The sequence below is a fragment of the Canis lupus genome, chromosome 36 (genome assembly GCF_011100685.1).
Source record: "Canis lupus familiaris isolate Mischka breed German Shepherd chromosome 36, alternate assembly UU_Cfam_GSD_1.0, whole genome shotgun sequence".
Classification (NCBI taxonomy): Eukaryota; Metazoa; Chordata; class Mammalia; order Carnivora; family Canidae; genus Canis; species Canis lupus.
Genome location: NC_049257.1, coordinates 1,104,096 through 1,125,288, shown reverse-complemented (window position 1 = coordinate 1,125,288; position 21,193 = coordinate 1,104,096). Strand labels below are relative to the sequence as shown.

The 21,193-nt window shown below is 37.2% G+C and overlaps 1 protein-coding gene across 3 annotated transcripts in view; it reads right to left on the bottom strand.

Moving 5' to 3' along the window:
* Positions 1 to 21,193, bottom strand: part of GALNT13 (polypeptide N-acetylgalactosaminyltransferase 13) — a 576,595-nt gene that overhangs the window by 156,253 nt on the left and 399,149 nt on the right. The gene's annotated exons all lie outside the window — the stretch shown is intronic.

Below are 21,193 nucleotides of genomic sequence, written 5' to 3'. Positions count from 1 at the left end.
ATCTAATACAGTCATAATTAATGAAGTATAAATATAATTTCTGAATGAGAAAATGTTCAAGGTATATAAGTTGTTTTTCTTTTTTTCTATCTAGAGATTAGAATAATATATATAAAATGTTCACGGCAATTATTATTGGTATTAAAGCTGCAGTTATTTCTCATTGCCTTTTTTTTTTTTTAAGATTTTATTTATTTATTCATGAGAGACACACAGAGAGAGAGGCAGAGACACAGGCAGAGGGAGAAGCAGGCTCACGCAGGGAGCCCGATGTGGGACTTGATCCGGGGACCCCAGGATCACGCCCTGGGCCGAAGGCAGAGGTTCAACCACTGGGCCACCCAGGGGTCCCTCATTGTCTTTTTAAAAATATTTTTTATTTCAAATTTCCCACATGGCCATTCATTTTATGATAAAATATGAATTATTAAAATGATCAAATAAAATGGTTTAGTGATTAAAGTGATTATTTTTAGCCAGTAGCTCGAGTGTGCATTAAATGCACAAATTCTTTATCTAGAAAGCTTTATTCTTTGAGAGAAATACAATTATATTTTTCCGTTTCAAAATAATAGTGTTTAGCATTGGTCATTTGTTGACATACTCATTGAAGGAAGTAAAGAAATTTGCAAGTCCCTAATTACACAGTCATATTTTCCAGAAAATTGTCCTACTTTCCCCTGTTATTTCCTATTATAATATTAATTGTGAATTCAATTGAAATAGCAATGAATTCTTTCTATCTCTGCTTAACTATGAAAGAAACGCCAAAAAAAGTTTCAAAATATCAGTGTTGAGCCGACTCCTTCTGGTGGTAAATCAGTACCTCCCGCTCGTGTAAAGGCAAGTGGCAGCTTACCCCTTCTCCTAGACAAATTGAAATGATGAAGATCTCTCCCTGATAAAGGAAAAAGTGAGTTGTTGTCCTACCAAATCAGCAAATGGCAGCGGATGCTTCCTGTGAAACCAGCCTTTTGTTTTAAGGAATGCAGCTCATCTAGTGTCTTTGCTTGGATAAGAATCTCGGCAGGTAACCCTAACCGCCCCCCCCCCCCCAAAGGCCTTCACCTGCACTGCAGCACCTGGCAAGGCCCCACAGCCCGAGCTCGAGCTCGCGGCGGGCGGGCGCTGCCCAGCGCGGGCCACCGGCCACCACTCCCGTTGTTTTTGAACTTTCATTGTGATGGTTCCTCAGGGACATTTCTTTTTTCTGCTCTTTCATAGAATGTTTAAATATTCCATTCTATATCCTTACAAATGACATTCTAGAAGATCCCCATAAGATTTTCTTTGCCAAAAACAGAGAAATAAGATGTTTTTTCATTCCACTAATGTTCAAGATATGATTCCTCAAGCTATTCTCAAATTTTTGAAATCATTACTCCTATTATCTTGAGAGTTTTTTTTCTGCCTGCACTTATGAAAAATCATAGGATACCGTAGCCTTCTACACACTGTAAGTTCATTATGGATTCTTATAACATCCACCGAGATAATTCACTGATGTCCGAGAAATCAATAAACACCCTTTAAACTGAATTGGAACTAGAAGCATTTTCAGCCCTGGAAAAATTTAAGCTGTAAATAAATATGACACAGTGAACAATGTGGTTTTTCACATCTAGCCCCCACAATCCCTGCACCAGAACTTTTCCTTGGGGTCCCCATTTCAAACAAAAGCAATTACCATCCACCCACTTGTTTGCATCAGAAAACTCACAGTCATCGTTGACTCCTTTCCTCTCTGAATGTAAAGCTTTTTTTTTTTTTTTAGATTTTATTTATTTATTTAAGAGAGCGACAGAGCATAAGCAGAGGGAGAAGTACAGGGAGAAGCAGGCTCCCTTCCTGTTGGAGCAGGAGCCCCAGGCAGGACTCAATCCCAGGATCCTGAGATCACGACCTGAGCTGGAGGCAGACACTTCACCCACTGAGCCACCCCGGGTACCCCCGAACTTAAAGCTTTTAAATGATCCACCTCCGAATTATTCCTGGACTTTGTGTACATCTCTCTATTCTCACTACTATACCAGTTTAGGCCATCGACAGCATTGAGCCTTGTTCTCCACCACTGACACCTTGCAGCCTCCAACCTCATGCCCGCTCCAGTTCTTCTACCAAATTAACAGCAGACAGATCTCTCAAAATAAAATGAATTCACTTTCCACTTAGGTTCTTCAATGGCACCCGTGCCCTGTGAGATAAATTCTTCACTGCTGTGTAACTCTTCCAACCATATCGAATTTCTCACTTTCAGCTCCTGGAAAGCATCATGCTTTCTCTTAGTTCTCTACAGTGACAGACTTTAATCTTTCTGTCAGAAAAACTCCATTTTCCCACTAGTCTCCTTTTTTCCCTGGCTACCTTCAGCTCATCATTCAGGTCTCTGCGTAGAAATCACTTCACTCAGAAGAGTGCTCTGACCTCCTAAAACTATTTTCTGAAGGCTTCCTCTGTGTCCAGCTGTACATTCTTCCAGCCTGCACCCTACTTTTCAACTGTATCCTACCTGCTTATTTACTTGCCTTTACTTACCTCTACGGGGTAACAGGAATGAGAACAGGAGTATGACTTTATGTTCAACATTTGTTAAAAGGAGGGGGATTCATTCAAGATTTCACAGCAAAAATTATTCATATACATTTCATTACAACTTCAATTTATTGTCAGATGATTAGAACTACCTGATTTTCTTCCAGCCCAGGCTTGCTTAAACTCCTTACCCCTATCTTGAGTACCTTACATAATGTCATCATTCCAAAGACATCACACTTCTTTATGTTGTTCCAATTTTTTCCCCTCTCCTTTCAGAGGCTGAGATTTTTCTGCCTTCTGTACAAATACAAATACAAATCCATTTCTCTCTCACAAGCAAGGTTCCTGTTTTATAGCTGACTCCTTCCAATGCCCAAGCAGCAAGGATGTTAAACTTAATAACAGACTTCTAGAACCCTTCTTCATAATGGCCTTTGTTGGAGAAGCCCTCTCTTTCCTGTATCCCTTCCATAAATGCACCCATGTGACTAGAAAGCATTGTTGCAGGCGAAAAACCCTCACTTGCTCAGCACCAGGTTGAAGCAGCTGTACAGCCTTCCATTATTACCATAGTTTCTGAAGACTAAACTCATGTGGCTTTCCTTTTCCCAAACGTCTCTATTCTCTGCCATGTACTCAAGCCCTCTCCTTTCCTTGCCCCTCAGAGCATACTTAATACTAATGGGTCTGAAAGGAAAGTTTAAAACAGTATAATTTTTCAAGAGTCAGAATTTCTTGAGGCCCTACTAAGTCTTAGGCGAGGAGCCCGGCAAGTCTTGGTAATATGAAAAGGAAAAGATAAGCTTCCTAAAACTCTCCCTTGTTGGAGGCTGGGCCTGGGGTCCGGGCAGATTCACAAACAGATCATTGCAAAGCACTGTGGCATTTAAATCCAAGGTTTGAGCAATTCTACAGAAGCGTTGGCAATGGAGTGATTGATTTGGTTGGGAAAAATTAGGAAAGGGAACTGTGAGAAGTAGGAAGGCTTCTAAAAGGACAGAACACAACTATGTGCTCTGGAAAGATGTGTGATTAAATAGATTCCTTATTTTTTTCATTTCCTTCTGTTGTCAGATAAAAACAAAAACAAGACTAATGAATTTTCTGCATTTGCCTGTAGGTTGAAATATCATTTCATAAATTTCCCCTGTTTCAACAGACACCTCACCACTAAGCTGCCCTGGGGGAGGGAAGTACAGGACGCAACTCTGGATGAGTGTGAGTGTGAGCACCAGTAAGGCAGCCCAAGCCGGCCCCGGGGCCTCTCTGATGCTGGCTGAGCACCTAGAAAAGGCAAATGTGTTATCACAAAGAAGCCCTTCAGCTGGTTTGTTTGAATTCTCTGCATCTAGAAAATTGGGTCCAGTAAAGAATACGACTTTAAAAAAAGATATCTCATTTGTAAACCATGAGGCAGAGCTTCATTTGATTAGATCCTCAGGTTTCCTGTGGGGTACTTAGGAGGAAGTCATCCTTCCCATTTTACAGATAAGCTGCTGCGCCTCCATAAAAGTCAAGGATTTACCAAAACTAGAGAAGTCTTGTAAAATCAGGGCTTGGGTTATCTAGCTACAAAGTCTGTGTCTATGTTCCTCATTTCTAGACGTGGCAAGATAGAAAGCTATCTATTTTGTCTCTAACACTACATTCACACACACACACACACACATATAAAATTCATATTTATAGTCACTTAACAATGAACCTAATTCTTTTTAATATAACCAAACACTGGCTTTTCTCATAGGTCATAATGTCTGAAGCAATTTATTTGCTGGAAAATATTGGGTAATTAGACAAATTGTAAATTCATGTGTTAAATGTGCTTGAATCAATAAACATTATTTTTATTCATCTGTTCATTCATTCATTCAACCTCTTGTCTATTCTCCTGTGCACATACAGGAGAGCATTTGTGCCAGGTACTGGGCAAAGATATATGAACAAATCAAAGTCCTCACCCTTGAGGATCTCCTAACTAAGTAAAAGATATAAAGAAAAGCACATAGTTATAAATGCAATTTTAGGTACCTAGATAAAGTATCATAGGAGATGATTCAGCACAAAGGTAAAAGTTGAACAAGATTTTGAAGGCATTTTTCAGATGAATAAAGCATAAGGGTATTCTGGGCTGAAATAAGAGCATATATAAAGATACAAAACTGTTAGCCAAGTATGAGAAACATGGTATTTTGAATGCTAAACCCAAGAAATAAGAATTTTAAATATTTTCCATAAGATAAAATAAATTATTTAAGCCACTACTACTGCATTGAAACCCAAAATAGATCACATAGAGACAGCACATAGCTGCTGTTTAAATTGTTCAAACCAGTCAAATGAATTTCTTCCTTAATGAAGATTGCCTTAGGCATTTGCCTCCAGAGCTCCTGTCTCTTTCACAAATAACACGTTTACCTTTCTCTGCTTCTGTAGCAAAAAGCAGCTATCAATTTATTCCAAGAGCTAGATGTTGTAGTTTTAAAGACAAAATTAAAGGTGTTTCAAATTAGTTCTCACTACTTGGGGACAGATGTTCACATGGTAAGACCTCCAAGTTGTTGATAAAGACAGGTAACATTCAGAGTATAAAAAATAACACATAAAGATTACATTCAATTCAATCATATCTTCACTTTCTTTAAACTGACTTTCTAGAAATTTATTTCCATTAAATTTCTAGAGGAGTTGTTATTTGTAATGAAAATGATATTTTTGAAAAATAGAGCTACAGGGACATTTCTAAATTAAATAATTGTAGTTGTTTAATAGATTTTTTCCTACCATAGATTATTTCAGAGATAACCTTATCAAAATCTTGCCACATATTTTCTCTCCATTTTCAAAACCTTACATTATTTTGTCTCATGTGTAGCCAATGCCTTGATTAAAGTTTTATTTTGCATTTCATTTTAATAACGAAATAGTGTTATAAAGTGAATATTTATGATGAGCTCTAAGTTTTTCTTTAAGTCCTCATAATGACAAAATAACAAGGTGCCCAGGCATGTTAATGACTTCAATCCTACTTTTGTCATATTTTTTGTCCTTGCCACTCTTCCAGCCAAGACAAGGGATTGTGGAAGAAAAAAATATTGTGTATTGCAATTATTTTGAACTTACATTATTAGAAAGGGAGGAGGATTTAAAAACAATGAGAGTTATGGTAAGGGGAGGGATAAGATTACTTTGTTTGAATTTAGGTCATACTTGTTATTTAAAGTCATACTTTAGGTCATTTTATTTTATGAACCCATAAAATGTCATGTGAGCTATAATGTGTAACACAGCTGAACTTGATGTCAAATGGGGTTTAGAGTAAGGTGTGAATTTTTGATCCATGGTGTGGAATGGTCTGAGTGAAAAGATTAATATTCCTACTGAGATACATTTCAGAGATTTCTGGAAGAGTTGAATGCCCAAACTACTGGTTCCTGGATACACAGAAGCAGAGGAAGCTGGGAATCAGACTACCTTCACTCTTACTTGACCATAGCATAATGGTTTAATAGAAAAAAAAACATGTATATATTGGGGGAAGGAGATTATTAATATCTGTCTTAATTTTACCATTTTCACTTTGGCCAACAGGTGAGGGAACATGAGAATTTTATATTAATTCCATTACCTTTGTGGTTTTTTTCCACCTCCAGCTGTGCAAATTTTTCCACCTCCAGCTGTGCAAATTTGATTGGGATCAGCCTCAAATACTCACAGAGCATGTTATGCTAATGGTGGATTTCTTAGGCCCAACAAGCAGGAACAGAGGCTCTTATCTCCTTAGCATTTCCTGCTTGCTTGTGGTTAGTGAACATGTGCTGGTCATTCTTTCTGCTCTCAAGTCTGTGTGTGTTTTAATTTCCTCTGACTGGGTTCCTAGATAAGATTGTATCTTCTCTGGAATCTTGCTATCAGAATGGGTACACTAGATCTGCCTGGCTCTATTAAGTGATCTTTGTTTCTCATTTAGCTTTTTTTTATTATTGTTGTTGTTGTTGTTCGTATATTCCTGACAGGAAATAATTAGCTAAGATATAAAGGGGGGTGGTAAGTTTAGATATGAGAACTTCACTATGGCTTCTATTTCCAAAAACATGGGAGACTAGATGTCCAGAGAAACCACATTGACCTAGTCCAATAGCAAGAAAACACCTGCTACCTATTAAAAAAAGATTGATGAATTTTATTTTAAAGATTTTATTTATTCATGAGAGACACAGAGAGAAGCAGAGACACAGTCAGAGGGAGAAGCAGGCTCCCTGCAGGGAGCCCGATGGGGGACTTGATCCCGGTCTCCAAGATCATGGCCTGGGCCAATTGCAGTTGCTAAACTGCTGAGCCCTCCAGGTGTCCCAAATTTGACTATATTTTTAAAAACCCTTCAATTAATCAAACTTAAGGTGACTAAAATCACAAGCCATAAACTGGGTGAAAATATTTTCAATATCTATAAATAACAAAGAATGTAGACGGAATAAACAAAGAATACCTTAAAATCAATAAAAGATCAAAAATTTAAAAATTAACAAGATTATAAGCAAGCTTTTAAGAAGAAATATTGATGGCCAACAAATAATTGATGCTCAACCTCATTAACAAAATGACTACATGGAAAATTGATACATAAATATCAATTGCATTTTTACACAGTACTGATAATCAGCAAAATATAAAAACATTTCCATGTTACACTATTTTAAAGCCTGAAAATACCAGTGTTGGTGACGGTGTTGGATCAATGGGAACTTTGTGGGCAGTAATCCACTGGTGAGACAACTTTGGAAAAACACAAAGATTTATCTGATTAAAAAAAATTGAACTTGCTCAGTAGTTTCACCCCTAAGACCATACCATAGATTAGTGCTTTTAAAACCTTAATAGCCACAGAACAATATAATAAGATGTAGATTCTGATCCAGTGGCTCTAAGGTGAGGTATTTGTAATAAGCTCTAGGTGATGCTGCTATTGCAGGTCCACGGACCACACACTTTCAGTAGCAAGCCCCAGAGAATCTCGGCTACCTGTACAACAGGAGTTTTGTAAAAGAATGTTCATAGCAGCACTATTTGCAATAAGAGACAATTGAAGACAATCCAAATATCCATATTTGGTAGCAGGAATAAACACTTAATGATACAGTTATACCAAAAAACACTAGACAGCTATGAAAATGAACTATAGGGATAAATATTAGAAACATCATATTGAGCTAAAATGTATGTTCCAGAAGAATACTTACAAAATACTTCCAGTTATGAAAAAGATCAAAAACAAGCAAATAAACATGTATGTGGTAAAAACTGGCACGGGTTGAAGGAAAAGACTATCACAAAATTGAGGATAGCATTCAACTCCAACAGCAAGACCCTCAAGACAATGCAGTTAAGAAAAGGCACAAATGGACACCTGGGTGTCTCAATCGGTTAAGCATCCAACTCTTGGTTTCGGCTCAGGTCATGATCTCAGGGTCATGGGACTGAGCCCCACACTGGGCTCTGTGATCAGCACCAAGTCTGCTTCTCCCTCTCCCTTCCCCTTTCATTCTCTCTCTCTCTCTCTCTCTCAAATATATAAATAAATAAATGAAATCTAAAAAAAAAGAAAAAAGAAAAGGCACAAGGTGCTTTTAAGGTGCAATCAGTACCTAGTTTTTATTTTTATTATTTTTTTAAAAGATTTTATTTATTTATTCATGAGAGACACAGATTGAGGCACAGACGCAGGCAGAGGGAGAAGCAGGCTCCATGCAGGGAGCCCGATGTGGGACTCGATCCCGGGTCTCCAGGATCAGGCCCTGGGCTGAAGGCGGTGCTAAACCATTGAGCCACTCAGGCTGCCCTAGTTTTTTAAATAGCATGTTGGGTACAAGGATGTTTAGTTTGTTTTTTTCTTCAAACTGCTCTTTAGCATGCTAAGGCTGGTTTTCACAATAAAAACAAGTCCTCTATACTATATCCCTAATAAAATGTAAATTGATATAATGTAAATGTCAAACTAAAGAGGAAAAGAGGGTCAGCAAAATTTAAGAAAAGTGAGTATCAAAACGCATGGACTGAGGTACCTGGGTAGCTCAGTAGGTTGCCTGCTTTCTGCTCAGGTCATGACCCCAGGGTCCTGGGATCGATTCCCACATTGGGCACCCTGCTCAGTGCAGTCTGCTTGTCCCTCTCCTCTGCTCCTCTCCCTCACTTGTGCTCCCTCTCTCAAATTCATAAAATTTTAAAAACATAACAAAATGCATGGTCTATATATGATTGATAAAATTTGAAGGCAAAACATAACAAGAGAATTCAGAAAAGGCAATTCTGCCAAAGTGGTATGATCAAATTTACAGGTCTCTGACATTCTAATTGGATCTAAAAAATAGATTTTAAATATACAGAGGAGTGCATTGTTCACAGCATATCCCTTAAATATCTTCTATTAAGACTTTCAGTAGAACCCACAAATTATATATGTCAACAGTACTCCTTGTAGTAAGAGTTTAAATTGCAATGATGATTTTGCTGATTAAGGTCTTTTATGTAAGTTCTGGAAACTTGGTGAACAGAGTGTATATTGTTGAAATTAAAGAGTGCTCTTCCCATACTCTCATCCAAATAAAAGTACACCTCATCTCCTCATAGAGCAGGGCCCAAGGACAACCGATAAGAGATTTCTTTAGGAAAGTGTCCTAGTTACTCCCCAGCACTGAACTAACATTTCACTGTAAATCTCCCAACACAGATTATAGCAGAGATCATATTAACCTAAAAAAACTGTGCCAAGCAGGCATGACCAACCATACCCAAGACTAAAGGAACCTTTAGCAGTGACCCAGCAGAGTGTCAAATTTAAAGCAACAGGACTCCTGGTGGGTAAGCCAGAATGACCTCACTGCAATATGTGCCCTTGGCACCCGAAAGGTTTACCCTCTGCAGAGAATTGTTGACACCAAATTTTGCATGTTGGAGAATGTTTTCCAAAAGGATGATTTTTTATTCTATTTTCATAGTTAATTTGATGTCTGTCCTGACAACTGTAGGATAGCAAGGGTTTTGCATTTTAAGGCCAATTCTGACTTTATAAGGCTATGATCAATGACATCTTTTGTAGGTAAACAAAGTCATGTAGATGCTGGCTTAATAGAGGGTAGAGACCAGGATCTCAGCTTCTGTCTTGTCCAAAAGGAACTGAAAAATTGCCATTTAAAAAGATACAGCTGTTTCAGCAAATATCCATATTGCTGCAAGAAATTACTAGTTTCTGGGGGGATTTTTGAGCTATGTGTAGAATTGCCAAATGCTAAAATATAGGATGTCAAATGTATCCGTGTAAATATGTACCAAGTATCCAATATTACACAGGACGCCCCTAACATTAAACTGTTATTTGTTGTTTATCTGACATTTAAATTCGACAGGAAGTCACATTTTGGAGGAGAGGGGGCTGGAGTTTCTTCTGTATGGAGTAATCATAAAGCTTAATGATTTGATTTTAGAATGAAGGGGCTCAGTGTTGGAAGAACCTGTGCAATAGATATTTCCGGGTCCAGAGAGCAACATGAAGGTTAACCAGAGAACATAAAAATGAGCCTGAACAATTTCTACTAGATTTTAGCGTTTCTCAAGCCTTAACACGCCCCAGTATCACCAGAGAGCTTGTCAGAATGTAGATTCTGTTAGAGTGGGATCTTAGATTAGGGCTGTCATAGCAGAGCCCCAGGGACGGGGGAGGGGGGGGCTTAGAAGCAACAGACATTTACTTCTCACCGTTGTGGAGGCTTGGAGTCTGAGATCAGGGTGCCAGCAGGGTCTGGCTCGAGTAAGAACCCTCTTTCAGGTCTCAGACTGCTAATTTCTTGTGGTATCTTCGCATGACAGACTTTAGAAAGCCTGAAAGCTCTCCAGGTTCCCGATTCAAGGCACTGATCTCAGCCATGAGAGCTCCGTCCTCACGACCCAGGTATCTTCCCCAAGGCTCCACCTCCCAATATCATCATTTTGGGAGGCCAGGATTTCTACATATGGATTTTGAGGATACACCAACATTCAGTTCCATAAAAGTGGGTCTAGAATGAAGACTGGAACTGCATTATTGACAGGCACGGGGTGTTTGGCGCCCGTGGAGCAGAGAGGGGCTGCTGCAGTGCTTCTCAGCTTCAGTGCCCATTGGAAGCAGCTGGAGGCTTTTTATTTTATTTTTTTTTAATTTTTATTTATTTATGATAGAGAGAGAGAGAGAGAGAGAGAGAGAGAGAGGCAGAGACACAGGCAGAGGGAGAAGCAGGCTCCATGCACTGGGAGCCAGATGTGGGAATCGATCCCTGGTCTCCAGGATCGCACCCTGGAGGCAGGTGCCAAACCGCTGTGCCACCCAGGGATCCCTGGAGGCTTTTTAAACACAGATTCCTGGGCACTGGCCTCAGAGTTTGTTTCTGAATTGCCAGGTGACGCTCATTTGGCTGGTTGGGCCCACACTGCCAGAACCACAGGACTGAGTTTGCCGGTACAGCTGATCTCCATATCTCTAAGCTAGTTGTGCACTACATTGACCAAGTAAAACTAATTACACATAATGAAAAGGAAATACCTTATTTTATTTTTTAAAGATTTTATTTATTTATTCATAGACACACACAGAGAGGCAGAGACCCAGGCAGAGGGAGAAGCAGGCTCCACGCAGAGAGCCTGATGCGGGACTCGATCTCGGGACTCCAGGATCAGGCCCTGGGCTGCAGGCGGTGCTAAACCGCTGAGCCCCCCGGGCTGCCCCGGAAATACCTTATTTTAAAAGTAAGTTACAGAAATAAGGCTAAAGGGAAATCCAGTTCCAAGACCGTAAAGTCTAAAACCAGTGCCAACAGTCAAACGATCTTTTGCCTTCAAGACTCTGCCTCATTTACGTTTAGGGAATTGGAATGCCTGAATCTGGAGAAGCCCAATCAGTTACTTTAATGGAGAAGTAAGTGAGGAATTCTGGTTACCGATCCTACATTCAAATTTAGCAGTCTTGTATTTATTATTATTATTAATTATTATTATATTATTATTATTATTGGCTTGACTCTTTCTACATGTAATAAGCATATTATAAAGTTTAATAATTGGGCAGCCCAGATGGCTCAGGGGTTAAGCCCGGACTTCAGCCCAGGGTGTGACCCTGGAGACCCGGAATCAAGGCCCGCATCGGGATCCCTGCCTGGAGCCTGCTTCTCCCTCTGCCTGTGTCTCGGCCCTTCTCTGTGTCTCTCATGAATGAATAAATAAAATCTAAAAAAATAAAAAATAAAAATAAAAGGCAGATTCTGATACAGTGGCATCTTATTTAAGGTTATTATAATAAAGTGCTATAGACTGGTATTTCAAGATAGCCTTAAATAATTGTGTATCATATTAAGAACAAAAGCAAAGCTTTCTGTTCTGGCATGGCCATGAGCCCTGAGGTAGCTTGCTCTCCTGTGAGGCTGGCCTGGCTCATTTCTCAGGCTTATGCTCAGGGATGAGGATATTCCTTTACTATTTGTCCAAGATTTCCAATAGGAAACACTTGTTATTTCCTTACCCAACCACTTTTACAGGGAGCTAATATGTGTCAGGATTTGGCCTCATAGAGATGAGACAGTGGAGAGTCTGGTTACAGTGGAACCACAGTTTCAGGACACAAGGGAGGATGGTGGTTGGGTCTCTTATAAAGAGACAGGACTAACAATGAGGCAAACACTTTTAACAGGTTAAAATGTGTCACAAATAAGTTTGAATCTCTTTGTTGGAAATTAATTACTACTTCTGGAGGTCATGTCCAAAGCACTAAAGCAGAGTTGAAGTATTCCCACCCACTATTCGCAGCTGATAGTCCCAAGTGACCACATTATGTCCAGGGAACAGTCAGCCCCAGGATCACTCTGTTTCAATGCGTGGCCTTACTTTTGCTCTGTCACCAGAACCATTTGTATCCATTCTTACGTTTTCTGTTTCAGGGTCAGGACTGGCCTACTAGTCTTCCTTACTTTCTATGCAACTTATTTTCTTTCTCATGGCCATGCTAGTTTAACCCATTAAATATAGAACTTGAAAGAGGATTGATACCTTTAGGAAGGCCATGGGCTTCTCATGAAAATGAATATACTTTATCTCCACACCTGAGCTTTGCAAAAGATGCTGAGATAGCATTAGCCAAGCCATGACAAAAGCATTTTGAAATTTGTCATTTAAATAAGCACAATGTAAAAACATAAATCTTCAGGCATTGTACTGCTCATCAACATCTAGAGGACCAGGATCTGATTTAATCTATTAAAAATAGTAAAGCAAATTTGTAACCTTTGCCTATGGTTTTAAAATTAGTATGAACAAGACATACTTATGCTAACAATTTGAACAACCTAGAAGAAATGGATAAATTCCTAGAAATATAAAACCTCCCAAAATTTAATCAGGAAGAAATAGAAAATTTGAGCAGATCAATTATCAGCAAATAAAATTGAATCAATAATCAAAACTCTCAACAAACAAAAGTCCAGGACCAGATGGCTTCACAGGCAAATTCTACCAAATATTTAAAGAAGAGTTAAAAAAAATAAATAAATAAAAAATAAATAAAGAAGAGTTAATACTGGGGTGCCTGGCTGGCTCAGTTGGAGGAGCATGCATGTCTTGATCTCAGGGTTGTGACTTCAAGCCCCACATTGTGTGTAGAGATTACCTAAATAAATAACATTAAAAAAAAAAAAGAGCTAATACCTATTCTTCTCAAACTATTCCAAAAAATAGAAGAGGAAGAAAGACTTCCAAATTCGTTCTATGTGGCCTGTATTACCCTGATACCAAAACTAGATAAAAATACTATCAAAAAAGAGAACTGCAGGCCAATATCTCTGATTAACATATATGCAAGAATCCTCAACAAGTTATTAGCAAACCAAATCCAACATTAAAAAAACTATTTACCATGATCAAGTGGCATTTATTCCTGGGATGCAAAGGTAGTCCAGTGTTCACAAATGAATCAATGTGCTACATCACATCAACAAGAGAATGGAAAAAACCATATGATAATTTCAATAGACATGGAAAAAGCATTTGACAAAGAGCATTCATTCATGATAAAAATCGTCAATAAACTAGGGTTAGAGAGAATATACCTCAACATAATAAATGCCATATATGAAAAAAAGTACAGCTAATACCATCCTCAAACGTGGAAAACAACTTTTCCCTTAAGATGAGGAATAAGACAACGATGTCCACTCTCATTGCTATTATTCAACATAGTACTAGAAGTCCTAGCCCTTAGACAATAAAAAGAAATAAAAGACATCAAAATTGGTAAGGAAGAAGTAAAATGTTGACCATTAGCAGATAAAATGATACTATATATAGAAAACAAAAAGACTCCACAAAAAAACTATAAAAACTGATAAATAAATTCAGTAAGGTTGCAGTATACAAGATCAATACAGAGAAATCCATTACATTTCTATACACTAATAATGAGACAGTAGAAAGAGAAATTAAGAAAGCAATTCCATTTACAATTGCACCAAAAATAATAAAATATCTAGGAATAAACTTAACCAAGGAGATGAAAGACCTGAACTCTGAAAATAAAGCATTGGTGAAAGAAATATAAAATGACACAAACAAATTGATAGATATTCCATGCTAATGGATTGAAAGAACAAATATTGTTAAAATGTCCATATTATCCAATGCAATCTATAGATTTAATACAATGTATATCAAAATATCAACATAATTTTTCAGAGAAATAGAGTAAATAATTCTAAAATTTGTATGGAACCATAAAAGGTCCCAAATAACCAAAGTTATCTTTAAAAGAAGAACAAAACTGGAGGCATCACAATTCCAAATTTAAAGATATGCTACAAAGCTGTAGCAATCAAAACAGTGTAGTACTGGTACAAAAATAGACAGAGATCAATGTAACAGAATAGAAAGCCCAGAATAAACCCACATTTATATGGTCAATTAATCTTTGACAAATAAGGCAAGAATATGGAATGGGAAAAATACAGCCTCTTCAACAAATGGCTTTGCAAAAACTGGATAGCTACAGGTACAAGAATGAAACTGGACCATTTTCTTACACCATACAACAAAATAAATTCAAATAGATAAAAGACATAAATGTGAGACTTAAAACCATAAAAATCCTAGAAGAGAACATAGTAATTTCTCTGACATCAATTATAGCAGTATTTTTCTAGATAGATATGTCTCCTAAGGCAAGGGAAACAAAAGCAAAAATAAACTATTGTGACTATATCAAAATAAAAAGCTTCTGCACAGCAAAGGAAACAACCAACAAAACTGACAACTGACAGAATGGGAGAAGATATTTCCAAATGGCATATCCAATAAAGGGTTAGTATCCAAAATATATAAAGAACTTATACAAAATAATTCAATTAAAAATGAGCAGAAGACATTAACAGACATTTCTTCAAAGAAGACATACTGATAGCTAACAGACACAGGAAAAGATGTTCAACATCATTCATCATCAGGGAAAATGCAAATCAAAACACAATGAGATGTCACCTCATACCTGTCAGAATGGCTAAAGTCAAAAACACAAGAAACAACAAGTATTGTTGAGGATGTGGAGAGAAAGGAACCCTCATGCACTATTGGTGGGAATGCAAACTGGTACAGTCACTGTGGAAAACTATATGAATAGAGATTGAAAACAGAATTATTGTATGACCAGGAATCACACCACTAGGTTATTTGCCCAAAGAATATGGAAACACTAATTCAAAAAGATATATGCACCCTTATGTTTACTGCAACATTATTTACAATAGCTACTTTTTGGAAGAAGCCTAAGTGTCCATCAATAGAAGAGCAGATAAGATGGGGTACATATGTGTGTATACATATATTAGTATGTAAACACACACACACACATGTATGCACATACACACATATGTATACACATGTAAATACACACATATGTATACACAGGTATATGGAATGGAATAATACTCAGCCATAAAAAGAATACAATTTTGTCACTTGCAACAACATGGATGGAATCAGTACAATGCTAAGTGAAATAAGTCAGAGAAAGACAAATACCAGGTGATTTCACTCATATGTGGAATTTAAGAAGCAAAACAAAGAAAAAAACAGACAAGCCAAATAACCAACTCTTAGCTGTAGAGAACAAAGTGCTGGTTACCAGAGGGGAGGTGGGTGGGAAGATAAGTGAAAGAGGTGATGGGGAGTACAATCATAAAAAAATAATAATAAGTACACTTATAATGGGCACTGAGTAAAGTGAATTCAGAATTGCTGAATCAATATATTGTATACCTGCAACTAATATAACACTGTATGTTAGCTATCTTGGAAATCAAAACAAAACAAAAAAGAAATGGTTGAGAATAAAATAAAGACAATAAAATATCTAATAACAATAATAAAAATATTAAAGTAACAAAATATTAAAGAAAGAACAACTAAAAAAGACCTAGAAAATGTTTACTAAATGATCTTCAAGAGCACCAAAAGGCAGACCAAAAAAAAAAAAAAAAAAAAAAAATCAATGAATCTGATTATATCAAAATTAAGGATTTCTCACTGGAAGGATGCAGGAAAAATTAAGACAAAGTAAGGGAGACAAATTGGGTTGGAGGAAATTAATTTGGCTCAAGATTTCTCCACATTGACAAATGGTGATTAGAAGGCATATACTTCTAGTTACAAAATAGATAAGCCACAGAGATGAAAACTATAGCATAGGGAATATAGTCAATAAGATTGTGAAAATGTTTTTTGGTGACAGATGATGACTACACTTATGATGAGTACTGAGTAATATACAGAATTCTTGAATCACTATGTTGTACACTTGAAAATACCCTTAAACTGTACGTTAATTATACTTAAATTAAAAATATGTAAAATAAAAAAAAGATTTCTCCATATTGACCTCATTATATTGTTTTTATTTTTGAAGTATGTTAATGTATTATATATTCAAAATAAGGAGACATTTAAAAATTTAAATATCTTAATTAAAAAGCCACGTACAAAGTTAAATAGGCATCTGGGAGAAGATATTTGTTAGATTCTGCAAAACTACTACTTGAGGGAATTCTGTGACCCAGAAACTTTGCTCCTGGACATAAATCCTCCTCCTCATTCTTATATGGGTCCATAAGAAAATGTATGTTGCTAGTGCCTAGAACAGTGTTTGGCACACAGTGAATATTTGATATTATTTGCTGAGGAAACTAATAAGTTAATGGTGGCAGTGAGTTGGAGCTACTTTGGATAACCATCTAAGAAAGGACAAATAGTTGAAATGCAGAGGATTCCCACCATTGAGGGCTTTGCAGCATATAGATGTATACTTAGAAATCAGGAATTAGTGTTAAAATCATAACGTTTATCTTATGAGAAGAAAAAGGGGCATCTAAGTGGTGAAGTCATCCAACTCTTGGTTTTGGCTCAGGTAGTGCACTACTTAGGGTAATGAGATGGAGCCCGACCTTGGCCTCCCTTCTCAGGGCAGAGTCTGCTTGAGATTCTCTCTCTTTCTCCCTCTGCCTCTCATGCTTGTGCTCTCTCTCTAAAATAAATAAATCTTAAAAAAAAAAAAAGTGAGAAGGGACGCCTGGGTGGCTCAGCGGTTGAGTGTCAGCCTTTGGCCCAGGACATGATACTGGAGTCTGGGGATCGAGTCCTACATCAGGCTCCCTGCATGGAGCCTGCTCCTCCCTCTGTTGTGTCTCTGCCTCTCTGTCTCTCATGAATCAGTAAATAAAATCTTAAAAAGAGAGAGAGAAAAAAGATAAATGGAGAAAAATGGGGATATATAACTCAGCGGCATTTATGCTAATTAAAAATAAGTTGACCCCAAACAAGGTACATTTTTCAAGCAAAACATTCAAATAAATATACAAATTAAACAAATTAAAATGGTTGCCTAGAACAGGGGATTAAGAGAATAAATAGGTGGATAGATAGATGATAGATAGATAGATAGATAAGCCTTAGCCATGAACCAAAAGTAGGATTAACTGAATCTTCTTTAGGGGGTCTGATTGTGACACATTAAAAGTGATCACAAATACTTTGCTATTCCTTCTTTTGAGAGAGAGAGTATAAAATCTCTCCTTGGTTTTGTTTCCTCTGAATATTTGCTTAACTAGTAGAATGTGGCTAAAGGAGGCCTGTTGGGATTTCCAGGTCTCACTCATAAGAATCCTTGCAGCTTCTGCCTTGCCCTCTGGAAGCATTTGCTCTAAAGCTTTCCCTAGAGCCTCCTTGATAGTTAATCTGAGTACCTTAGGACCACTCTGCTGGAGAAGCCACAAATAAGCACTTCAGTTGACCATCCTAGCATAGCCCAGCCTTTTGGCCATCAGGGCAAGGTGCCAGGCATGGAAGAGAAGCCATCTTGGGCTCTTCAGACCAGCCAAGTGCCAGCTGAATATCGCTGAGCGACTTCAGTCAACACCGGATGAAGCAGAGGAAGTACTGCGTTGAGCCCTGCCTAAACTCCTGACCCAAAGAATCATGAGACATAAAAAAGGTTCTGTGTTAAGCCACTAAGTTTGGGGATAATTTGTCATGCTGTAATAGAAAATGGGAATGAAGACAAATAAATAATAAAGCCTGACTACTACCAACTTTGAGTACCAGGAATCAGGGATAAAATTATAAAGGACTGAAGGATTAAAAGATGGTTTGCATCCTGAAACAGCTTCCTACTGTGAATCAGAATCCTTCAAACTAAGGATGGCACAATATCCAGTTATATTTCTACTTAATTGTTCTGACAAGTTTCAACACCATTCATGATAAAAACTCTCAACAAAGTGGAGTTAGAGGGAACATACCTCAAGATAATAAAGGTCATATATGAAAAACACACAGCTAACATCATACTCAATGGTAAAAAAAGCTTTCCTTCTAAGGTCAGGAACAAGACAAGGATGCCCACTCTTGCCATTTTTCAACATAATTCTAGAAGTCTTAGCCACAGCAATCAGACAAGAAAAAGAATTGAGAGGCATCCATGCTGGTAAAGAAGAGTTAAATTGTCACTATTTGCAGATGATGGGATACTATTCATAGAAAATACTAAAGATTCCACCATAAAACTACTAGAATTAATAAATTAATTCAGGAAAGTGGCAAGGTTAATACCAGGTTAATTAATTAATACAAAATTAATATCCAGAAATCTGTAACATTTTCTATACACTAACAAGTCACAGAAAAAGTAAAAACAACACTACTTAACAATTGCCCAAAAAGAATAAAATACCTAGGCATAAACTTAACCAAAGAGGTGAAAGACCTATACTCTCAAAACTATAAAGCACTGATGAAAAAAATTGAAGATGACACAACCAAATGGAAAGATTTTTCAGAGAGAGAAGCAGACTCCATGCAAGGACCTCGATGTGGGACTCAATTCCAGGACTCCAGGATCACGCCTTGGGCCAAAGGAAGGTGCTAAATGGCTGAGCCACCCAGGCATCCCAATTAACATTGTCAAAATGTCAATATTACCCAAAGCAAGCTATAGATTCAATATAATCCGTATCAAAATATCAACAGCACTTTTCTTTTTTTGTAAAACTAGAACAAATAATACTCAAATTTCTATGCAACCACAGAAGACTGCAGATAGCTAAAGCAATACTGAGAAAGAACAAAGTTGGAGGTATTCCAGATTTCAAGATATACCACAAAGCTGTAGTAATCAAAACAGTATTGGTTCTGGTACAAAAATAGACACATAGATCACTGAAAAAGAAGAGACAGCCCAGCAATACGGCTACATTTATAAGGTCATTTAATTATGACAAAGGAAACAAGAATAAACAATGGGGAAAATACAGACTTTTCAATAGCTGGGAAAACTAGACAACTACATTGATAAGAATGAACTTGGATTACTTTCTAACACAATACACAAAAACAAACTCAAAGTGGACTAAAAACCTGTATGTGAGACCTGAAATCATAAAAATCCTAGAAGGTAATAATCTCTCTGACTTCAGCCATAGCAACATTTTCATAGACCCATCTAAGGCAATGGAAAATAAAGCAAAAATAAACTATTGGGACTACATTAAAATAAAAATCTTCTGCACAGGAAAGGAAACCATCAACAAAACAAAAAGACAATGGACTGAATAGGAGAAGATATTTGTAAATGACATATCCAATAGGGGTTAATACTCAAAATATATAAAGAACTCATACAACTCAACACACATACACAAAAAATATAATTAAAAATGAGCAGAGGGGCTGAATACACATTTTTCTCAAAGATTACCTACAGACAGCCAATGGACACATGAAAAAAAATGCTGAACAGCACTTATCATTAGGGAAATACAAACCAAAATCACACCCCATGCCTATTAGAATGCCTAAAATCAAGAAGATAAGAAACAACAAGTGTTTGCGAAGATGTGGAGAAAAAACCCTCATGTACTGTTGGTAGGAATATGAATTGGTAGAGCCACTATGGAAACCAGTATAGAAGTTCTTCAAAAAATTAAAAATAGAAATACAATATGATCCAGTAATTTTACTACTGACTATTTACTCAGGATGAAAGAATACACTAACTTGAAAAGATGTATGCACCCCTATGTTTATTGCAGTATTATTTACAATAGCAAAGATATGGAAGCAACCTAAGTGCCCATCAATAGATGAATGGGGAAAGAAATGTGGTATATATACTTAATGGAATATTACACAGATATAAGAAAGGATGAGGTTGTGCCATTTGACGTACACAAGGATGGACCTAGAAAGAATCATGCTAAGTAAATAAGTCAGAAAAAAATGGAATACCACATGATTTTACTCACAAATGGAATCTTTAAAAAGATACAGAGCAGAATCAGAATAATAAATAAAGAGAAAAAACTGATGAATGCCAGAGGGGAGGGGAGTGTGGTTCAGCAAAATGGGTGAATAGGAGAGGGAGATACAAGTCTTCAGTTATGGAATGAGAAAGTCATGGGGATAAAAAGCAGAGCATAAGAATACAGTCAACGATATTGTAATAACAAAGTAATGGGACATATGGCAGCTATACTTGTGGTGAACACAGCATAATGTATAACTTGTCAAATCACTAAGTTGTACACCTGAAACCAATGTAGCATTATGTGTCAACTACACTCAAGTTAAAAAAAAATAAAACCCATAGTTAGAAAAAAGAAAAACTACCAGTTTTATGATACAACAGTTGTACTCCCAGGACCATATGAACATAAATGCATTCATAAGCTCATCCGAGGACAAGTACACAAGATCCCATAGCAAGAGTGTTCACAATAGCTCCAAACTTGGAAACCACCCAAATGCCCATCAACAAAAAGATGAATCAATATAACGTGTTGTAGTCACATAATGGAATTCTACATAACAATGAGAATGGCTGATCTACACAACATTATGTCAAGCAAAAGAAGCCAGACACAGATGAGCACACCCTGTATAATTCCATTTCTATAAAGTTTAAGAACAGGCAAATCTATGATCTTAGAAGTCAGGATTCATGGAAGTGTAGTAGCCAGAAGTGGCATGAGGCGCTTCTAGGGACAGGGGAAGTAGGATGCTTTGGAATGTTCTAGTGCTTGATCTGGCTGCTGGTTACACAGGTGTG